The 10022-nt window shown below is 50.8% G+C and overlaps 1 long non-coding RNA gene across 1 annotated transcript; it reads left to right on the forward strand.

The window, feature by feature from the left end:
* The first annotated feature begins 271 nt into the window (after window positions 1-271).
* Window positions 272-7064, forward strand: LOC117090937. Its single transcript, XR_004440154.1, has 4 exons — window positions 272-560; window positions 1675-1748; window positions 6643-6727; window positions 6961-7064. It is a non-coding gene; the product is annotated as an uncharacterized LOC117090937 (long non-coding RNA).
* Window positions 7065-10022: the final 2958 nt, after the last annotated feature.

Genomic DNA, 10022 nt, shown 5'->3' on the forward strand with positions numbered 1-10022 from the left:
AGAGTCAGGGTCTTGCTCTGTCACTCAGGCTGGAGAGCAGTGGTGCCGTCACAGCTCACTGCAGCTTTGCCTTCCTGGGCTTAGGGGGTCCTCCCACCTCAGCCTCCCAAGTAGCTGGGACCACAGGCGCGTGCCACCCCACCTGGCTAAGTTTTGTATTTTTTATAGACAGAGTCCTGCCATGTTGCCCAGGCTGGTCTCGAACTCCAGGCCTCAAACTATCCTCCTGCTTCACCGTCTTAAAGTTCTGGGATTACAGGTGTGAGTGATTTTTCTTTCAGTGAATCGCTGTCAGCTGCGGGGAGGAGATGCCTTTGGGGCTGTGCGGTTGAGCTCCTCCGGTTCAGGGGCCGCAGCACCTCCCGGGGGCTGTGTGAGGATCACCTGCCATCACTTTACCAACCCAGCCCTTTAAAGAGTGTCAGAGGCTTCAGTGAGAGGTCCTCGCGCTTCCTGGAGGTCTGGGAGGACCATTCATCTTGTCAACCAACGTGCAGGAACGAAATGTCTTCAGAACAGACTCCAGGCCCCTCGGTCACCAAGCTCCTGGCTGAGGCATGGTCAGTTGGGAGGGGGTTTAGGGGATGCTCAGTGACAGAGGGTGGGAAGCGGAAGTTGTATTCAAGTCTGCTGTTCCTTGTTCTCCCTTTCTCCCTGCTGACTTAAACCTTCTAGAACCGCAGGGCCTGGGCAGAACAGGCCCCTGTCTCAGACGTTGCCCTGGTCATCTGGCTTTTACTTGTGACCGTGGTCAGTGACAGCTGGGGTTCCGAGGTGGCTCTGCTTGGCTCCTTCACCACCCACACGGCGTGGGGCCCGGCGCCAAGAACCCAGCACCCCTGTGTCTCCCAGCCTTTCTAGAGCCCCTGTTGTCATTCCTGTGGAGACATTACTTCCAGGGTAATGGGGGCTCTCACCCCCGGAGCCCCTGGTCACGCTGTGTTAATATCCATCAACCCTGGGACAATGGTTGTGGGGCTCGTGTGCAGAGGGCATCACCGGGGAGATTTAAAATTTGAAGGCAGGCTGGTCGTGGTGGCTCACGCCTGTAATCCCAGCACTTTGGGAGGTTGAGACAGGTGGATTGCTTGAACTTGGGAGTTTGAGATCAGCCTAGCAACTTTTAAGAATCAGGTTTCAGGGCAAAACCTGGATTTTTGGCTTTGCTTGAACATTCAGAAACCTGACAGCGCCAAGCCTGCAAGGAGCAGAATGAACCTTCCAAGACAGGTTATTCCTCCTTAAAGATGAAGGGTGTGTTTCACTCAGCCCTATTGTTGGGGAGTTTTAATTACTAGCCTTTCTTGGGTTTGTGTGTCTGAGGCACCACAAGTGGCCCCGGAATGTTCTATGCAGTGACAACCATTTGTTGGGGAAGGCCAGCAAAGCCAGAAAATCTAAGGGTGTCCTTCCACAGCCAGAGTCCAGCTGGGACAGATCAATCCCACCCCATGCTGTAGCGGGAGGAGTGCTGGCTGCTTAGGAGTCACATCCTTGTTTATTTACCAAAAAAAAAAAAAAAAAAAAAAAATTCAATTCTATAGTAAGCCATTCAGAGAAGAAAATGTACTAACTGTCCAAACCCAGACTCTACCTGTGGGCACATCAGATGTGGTTTGCTTTGTTGAGGACGGCAGGTTGCCACTGAAAAGTGGACTGTGTGCTCTCTCGAAGGTCTACCTGAGAAGATGAAGTGATTCTGAAGTTCTGCTTCGGGAGAATAAATGACTGCCACATCTTCCTTCGAGGTACAGTGAAGCTGAGAAGGTAGTTAAGTTTGCAGCCTTGGTGAATAATGGTACAGTTTCTTCTTTTTAGTCTGTGCTTGTGATGGTCTAAAAGTCCAGTACTGCTTTAAACGCAACTCACATATTTTCATCTTTTGTGTTTTTATTTATATATTTGCTTATTATGTGTATTTATGTGCTTAATTTTTTTGAGACTTCCTTTTTGATTTTAGATTATTTAGACATGTGTTGCTCAATTTCCAAATATTTGGGTATTTTCCAGATGTCTTGCTGTTACTGATTTCCACTTGAATTCCATTATGCCTCAAGAACACACTTTCACGAGTTACATGTTTCCATTGGATGGCCTGACTTCACGAGTGCCTCTGTGCACTGGAGGACGATGCTCATTCTGCAGTTACTGACTGCAGTGTCCTGGAATGTCTGTGAAGTCAAGGTGGTCGGTTGATAATGCTGCTCAGGTCATCAATAGCCTTACTGATTTTCTGCCTACTTGTTTTATCAATTTCCGAGAGTGCAGAATAGAGGAGTCCTCCTCCAATTGTGAATTTGTCAGTTTTCCCTTTCAGTCCTGGCAGTTTTTGCCTCGTGTAATTTGAAGCCCTGTTGTTGGGCAGTGGATATTTAGGATCGTCCTGTCTTCCTGGCACGTGTACCTGTTTGTCAGTGTAGAATCTCCTTGTTCCGAAGTCCACTTAGCCTGAAATCAGTGTTTCACTCCCGCTTTCTTTCAGGTGGTGTTAGCATAGTATTCCTTCTCCTTGGTTTGCTCCTGGCAGATGTATGTTTTCATGTTTAAAGTGGGTTTCTTGTAAACAGCCTGTATTTGATGCTTGCCTATTTCTGTCCAGTCTGGCATTCTCTGCATGTTAACTGGTGGCTTTGACCACCCACATTTAAAAGGATTATTGATGGAACGAGAGTAGTAACTGCCATCTTGTCAGTTGTCTTGTATTTTTCCATTTGTTCTGTTTTTTCCCTTTCTTTCTGCCTTGCCTGAGTTTAATGGTACATTTGTTATTATTCCATTTCATCTTCTCAGTTGATATTATGTAGAACCTGTTTTAAAACATTTGGTTGTGAATTGTGGTTTGTAATATTCATTTTTTAAGGAATCCGAGTCCACCTCCAAGTAATATACTATTGCTTCACTGGAAGCATGCGGACCTGGTAGCGGGATGTCCCCACTCCCCTCTGCCACCGTGCGGACCTCGTAGTGGGATGTCCCCAACCCCTCTGCCATCGTGCAGACCTTATGGCAGGATGTCCCCACCCCGCTCTGCCATCCCCGTGCCACGGTCGTTCCCGTGCATTTCCATTTTCCATGTTGTACACACAATTCGTTGGTGCTATTTGTCATAATCTGTTTGGGCTGCTCTAACACAATACCATCAGCTTGGTGGCTTCTAAACACAAACGCTTATTTCTTGCAGTTTTGGAGGCTGGGAAGTCCCAGATCAAGGCATGGGCAGATTTGGCGTCTGGCAAGAGCCCAGCTCCTGGCTTACCAACAGCAACTTCGCACTGTGTCCGCAGTGGTGGGGGGGGAGGCAGCTCTCTGGGGTACCTTTGATGAGGGCACTAATCCCACTCATGAAGCCTCCTCTACCCTCATGACCTCATCACCTGCCGAAGACCCCACCTCCTAATGACACCACTTCGGGGGTTAGGATTTCCAAAAATGAGGTGTACGGGGGACACCAACATTCCAACCATAGCACTATTATTGCTTAGTCATTGATCTTTCAGAGAAATTAAAAATAGAAAAAATATGTCATCTTCGTTTTTTCCATTCTTATGATATTTATACCTTTTTCGCTCTAAGTTTCTGACCTATATCATACTCCCTTTGATTGGAGAACTTCTTTCACCATTTCTCACAGGGCAGGTCTGCTGAGTGCATGCCCTCCGTTTTGTTCACCTGGGAGAGTCTTTCTTTCTCCTTCACTTTTGAAGGATACTTTCAATAGATGTAGAATTCTGAGAATGTTTTCTTCTTTTAGCACTTTAAAGATGTGACTTGTCTTTTTGCTTGCATAACTTCTTTTTTTTCTTCAACTTTTCAGTTTGGGGGTACATGTGCAGGACGTGCAGTTTTGTTACATTGGTAAACGTGTGCCATGGTGGTTTACTGCACAGATCGTCCCATCATCTGGATATTGAGCCCAGCATGCATTAGCGATGCTCTTCCTCCCCCTTCACCCCTTCTTCCGGATGCTCTCCCTCCCCCTTCACCCCTTCTTCCGGATGCTCTCCCTCCCCCTTCACCCCTTCTTCCGGATGCTCTCCCTCCCCCTTCACCCCTTCTTCTTCCGGATGCTCTCCCTCCCCCTTCACCCCTTCTTCAGCAGGGCCCAGTGTGTGTGGTTCCCTCAGATGTCCATGTGTTCTTATCGTTCAGCTCCCACTTACAGGTGAGAACACGCAGCAGCTGGTTTTCTGTTCCTGCGTTAGTTTGCTGAGGATAACGGCTTCCAACTCCATCCATGTCCCTGCAAAGGACATGATCTTGTTCCTTTTTATGACTGCATAGTGTTCCATGGTGTATATGTACCACGTTTTCTTTATCTAGTCGATCACTGATGGGCATTTAGATTGATTTCATGTCTTGGCTATTGTGAATAGTGCCATAGTGAACATACACATGCATGTATCTTTAAAATAGAATGATTTATATTCCTTTAGGTGCATACCCAGCAATGGGATTGCTGGGTCAAATGGCGTTTGTGCCTCGAGGTCTTTGAGGGATCGCCACACTGTCTTCTACAATGGCTGAACTAATTTTCACTCCCACCAACTGCGTGAAAGTGTTACTTTTTCTCTGCAACCTCGCCAGCATTTGTTGTTTATTGACTTTTTAATAGTAGTCATTCTGACTGGTGTGAGATGGCATCTCATTGTGGCTTTGATTTGCGTTTCTCTAATGATCAGTGATGTTGAGTTTTAAAGACTTAAATGTAAAACCCGAAACTATAAAATCCCTAGAAGAAAACCTAGGCAGTACCATTTAGGACATAGGCACGGGCAAAGACTTCATGACAAAAATGCCAAAAGCAATTGCAGCAAAAGCAAAAACTGACAAATGGGATCTAATTAAACGAAAGGGCTTCTGCACAGCAAAAGAAACCAACATCAGAGTGAACAGGCCCCTGACAGATGGGAGAAAATGTTTGCAGTTTATTCATCTGACAAAGGTCTAATATTCAGAGTCTGCAAGGAACTTAAACACATTTACCAGAATAAACCAAACAACCCCATTAAAAAGTGGGCCAAGGACGTGAACAGACACTTCACAAGAAGACGTACACGTGGCCAACAAACATATGAAAAAAAGCTTGCATAATCTCTCTGAGAAGTATTCTGTAACTTTTATCCCTGTTTCTCCGGGGGAATGCTTCCCGTTCGCCCCCTTTCTGGTTGTGTTCAGGATTTTCTTTCTGTCTGGTTTTCAGCAGTTTGAGTGTGGTGTGCCTCGGTGTTGTTTTTGGGGCTGTCATTGTGCCTCGGTGTTGTCTTTGGGGCTGTCATTGTGCCTCGGTGTTGTCTTTGGGGCTGTCATTGTGCCTCGGTGTTGTCTTTGGGGCTGTCATTGTGCCTCGGTGTTGTCTTTGGGGCTGTCATTGTGCCTCGGTGTTGTTTTTGGGGCTGTCATTGTGCCTCGGTGTTGTCTTTGGGGCTGTCATTGTGCCTCGGTGTTGTCTTTGGGGCTGTCATTGTGCCTCGGTGTTGTTTTTGGGGCTGTCATTGTGCCTCGGTGTTGTTTTTGGGGCTGTCATTGTTCATCCTTCTTGCTGTTCTTTAGTTTCTTAGGTTTGTGATTTGTTCTCGCTAATTTTGGTAAATTCGCAGTGATCATTCTTTCAAATATTCTTTTTGTCCCATTCTCTCTTCTCCATCTACAATTCCAATTACAGCCATTTTAGACTTGCTGATTTTGTTTCACTATGTGTGGAATTTTTTCCTTCTGGGCGCCTAGGGTGAGGGCCTGTGCTGACCTAGTCGGGAACCCGGTTGGGTTTGAAGTTTGTTGTTGCTGTGGTTACTTTGCTCCACTGGGGACTTCCCACTCCTCTAGAGACCAGAGACACCTTGCATTTTCTCTCTTTGCCTTGGGTCCGCCTTCCATGCTGCCCTTCAGAGCAGCTGCCGTCCACTGATCATCTTATTCATGGCTTCTTATCACGGTGGTGGGATATGGGGGCACATTCTCTGATGCTCTGGTCAGGCCTTACGGGGTGGGGAGCTGTAAAATGGGATCTGGGGTCTGGCATCCCAAGTGACCCTTCCCCTCTCTCAGGGCAGAGCTGCTTTTGTTTCCTTGTTCCCCTCCCTTTCTGCAGTGGGATCCCTGGGGTCCCCAGCACTGGTGCCATGGTCCCATCAACCCTGGGGGGTGTCTCCACAGCAGCCCAGCCCTCCCCACTGCAACGCTGCTTCGGGATGGGCCCAAGTTCTCCCTGTGGGTCCAGGCTGGGTTTCCCAGAGAAAAGGCCTGGAACCTGCAGGTGTGGAGCCCCAGGTCTGCTGCTGTGTGTGCCTCTGAGTCTCCCACCAGCCCGCAGTCCATGGCTAGCACATTTCCAGTTTCACTTCGGCCTCCCAGGCAGGTGCTCGGGCCTCTTCTCCCTGCAGGCGCCGATCTCTTTCCCCCTCTAGGTTCCGGGTCAGTCTCAGTTCCCACAGACTCAAGGAGAGCAGTCCTGCAGCTTTCTTCTTGTTGTCGGGGTGGTAGCAACACCCTTTCCTACTTTCTGCTTCCCTAAACTTCAGCCATAGTTCAGGACAAGCTTCTAAAATAGCTTCTGCTGAGATGTAAAACAAAACAAAAGACGAGAATTCCATCCAGCTTCAATCACCAGCTGAAATACAACATCACATTGTGTTCATGCTCCAGCATCCAGAGAAGTGCAGCCTCCGTTTTTACCTGAGCTGAAATGAGGATCCTGAGTGGCCCCTCAAGCCGTTTCTTCCACATCTGGGTAAGTAGCTTGTGGCTGTTCTGAGGAGATGAGGAAAGGCCCTGGTGTTTGGCTCACGCACTCCTCGCCGCCAGGGCCTCTTCCAACTTGTAGTAGGATGAGCCCGCACCGTCCAGCCAGGCAAGGGTGAGGACAAGGGAAGAGCGGCCAGGCCTGCTTGTTTGGCATTTTCTGGAAATGCCAGATTTGTGCCACTCTCAGCTGCTGTCTCCCACTTAACTGCGCTGATGCAGGAACAGAGGCCGTGGTGAGCCGCCACTCCTCCCGTGATGCCACAGCTGATGTGATTGTCCTGGTGAGGTGGAAGACACGCACACGCCGAATGTGACCAGACGGACCCAGGCTGGTGAGCAGGGGGATAAATACCCTCAGCAAAGTCTCTAGAGAATTCGAAGGGATGATAGATTGTAACAGCGCACAATGCGAGCAGCACCAGCGTTATGGAAATGCTTCCTTCTGGGTCTTAAATACAGAGGCCCAGAAACAACAAAGCGTCCACTGTCCCTCGTTCATCACTCGGACACACTCTGGAGTTTCTGGAATGTGCAGCCAGCATTTATTATTCCCACAGAAGTCGGGAACTCATTGGCTTCCATTCCAGTTGTCCAGACAGCAGCAGGGTCGTCTTTGCCAGGGGTCTGATTTGCTCTCTCCTCTCCCACTGTCTTCTGTCCAGCCCAGGCATCAGGGCCATGGATGCTGTTGGTCCAGGTTTCCCAGGGCTGGTGGGAGGTCCACTCTGCCCTGTTGCTCCAGAAACTTCCAGTGTCTTTGAGACCATGCTCCTGCTGGCAGGAGGGCGGTAGGCATGAGTCGGGACTTCCTGTGGCAGGTGCTGGAAATCCCGGCAGGTTCGCTTAGGGGGAACTGCAGAAGACAGTGGGACAGACAGGGTCCTGCCCTTTGGAGTTGACATTCTAGCTGCAAAGATGGTCCTTAAACCAGGCGATCCACAGAGAGGCCCATCATCACAGAGGGAGGTGGGAGTGATGAGCGGAGGCCCAACGCAAGGGTCTGCACTGTGTTCCCAGGGCATCTGGGGATGAGACAGTCACCCTGAGACCCAAGAAATGAAACAGGGAAGGAGGGCTTCCTAGGCAGAGGACAGTGAGCACAAAGACCCTGAGGTTCAAGCCCCCAGAAGGAGGCCTCTGAGGCTGCAGCAGAGTGAGCTGGGAGAGGGGTGCGAGGGGAGGCTGGTGTGGGCTCGGCTGTATCTTACCTGGTCTCTGGGAAGTGGTGTGGGCTCGGCCGTGGCTGACCTGGCCCCTGGGAGGTGATGTGGGCTCGGCCGTGGCTGACCTGGCCCCTGGGAGGTGATGTGGGCTCGGCCGTGGCTGACCTGGTCTCTGGGAGGTGGTGTGGGCTCGGCGTGGCTGACCTGGTCTCTGGGAGGTGGTGTGGGCTCGGCCGTGGCTGACCTGGTCTCTGGGAGGTGATGTGGGCTCGGCCGTGGCTGACCTGGCCCCTGGGAGGTGATGTGGGCTCGGCCGTGGCTGACCTGGCCCCTGGGAGGTGATGTGGGCTCGGCCGTGGCTGACCTGGTCTCTGGGAGGTGGTGTGGGCTCGGCCATGGCTGATCCGGTCTCTGGGAAGTGATGGGTGAGGACTTCTTCCCTGCCGTTCCAACCTCCAGACCCATCTACTCCAGAGGAGACCTCTGTTTCCCACACTTGCTCATCTCCCCGGACCCCTGACCTTCAGGTTCCTTGGGACACACCTGGGCCTGCCTTCCTGCTTCAGGGGCAGGTGTGGGGAAAGCAGACGCTCAGCCCTGCCGCCCTGTCCTGCAGTGTAGACTTTTGGTGAGAGTCATAGGAACTGATTCTGAAATGGTAGGAATTGGGATCCTGACCAGTTGAGGGAGATGCCAGGAGCAACTTTAAAGTACCATAATCCTCATTTAAATATGTCCCTTTCATTTTGAGTTCCTGACAATTTAGGTATAACCTGAATTGAATCTGACCCTCGCATTAGAGACAAACAAAGGTACCAGGCAGATGCCTGCCTGATTTAAGAGAACTGCCATCCCCAGGCATCATAAACATTGATTTTCTTGTTGTTGTATTAAATTTTCATTATAAATTGGTTTTATTCACTAAAGCAATGATCCTGTTAGTAATCCTAGCTCTGGTTACCACTGCATGACTTGGGAGTGAGGAAGCCAGGCTTTTAGGAACAGCGAGTATCTTTATTATGGTTGTACCATAGTGTTCCAGTGGGAGGGTCGGGAGGGTCGGGAGGGTACTAGTGTTACTGACACTCACCACGTGCAGACACCCTATGGCGGCGATGCCTGGGGCCTCGTCTCACTTGCTCAAGATCCTGGGAGAGGTGTCATTATCCTCATCTTACAAACACAGAACAGGCAAATAAGGCCATTCAGATTTTCCAGAGGACCTCAGAATTTTTAAAAGAGGAAGAAAAGGGCCCTGGCCACAGCACAGCCCCTGAACACAGCTGTGGACGCTGTAGCAGAAGGAAATTACTGGGCCTTCACTTCCCCTTGCTGTCTGTTGCCTTGCAACCCCCGCCCCCATTCAGGACGCTGTGGAGCTAACCCCCCAAGGGAGCAAGGGACAGGATGTACTGGAGCCTCTGCCAGAGACGCCCTCAGTGCTCAGCCCAGCCCCAGCACGTTCCCAGCAAGCAGGGGGCATTGGCAGGAGATGATGTCCTCTCTGCCATGGCTCACACAGCCGAAGGCCCAGGGTGGGGCAGGAGGTGAGAGCCAGGCACTGTGCTGGGGTACACACACGAGCACCCACGCACACACACACGAGCACACGCACACATATATGCATTCTTAACCCTTTCAACAACGAGAATAACGTCCTGGCGTGCTCTGGGCTGCCCACCTGGAGAAGGGGCAGGGGCCTCTGAGAGGGATTCCACCGACACAACTCGCTCCCGTTGGGGTGTCCTGACCCACATCTGTTAGGGCCCAGCTAATTGCAGGTGACAGAAATCCCAGCATGCACTGGCTTAAGCAGAAGGGGGACTTACTGACGCAGGTGACTGTAAAGTCCAGAACTGAGAAGCTTTGGCGTGGCAGGAATTGTTTGGTAATTGCAGCACCAGGGCCCAGCTTCTCCTTCATGTCCTCCGTGTTGGCTTCAGACTGAGGTCGACTCTGCCCCCTCAGTGGCAGAATGGCTGTGGCAGGGGTTCAGGCCCATGGGAGACTCCCTGTCCCACCTGCTCAGACAGAGGCCTGCTCCTGGAGGAGGAGGGGGACTCAGGCTGGGCCTGTGCCCTCCCTGAGCCAGACCCTGTAGAAGGGATTCACTCATCA

This window comes from Trachypithecus francoisi, unplaced genomic scaffold, assembly GCF_009764315.1.
Source record: "Trachypithecus francoisi isolate TF-2019V2 unplaced genomic scaffold, Tfra_2.0 Lachesis_group11, whole genome shotgun sequence".
NCBI classification, from domain to species: Eukaryota; Metazoa; Chordata; class Mammalia; order Primates; family Cercopithecidae; genus Trachypithecus; species Trachypithecus francoisi.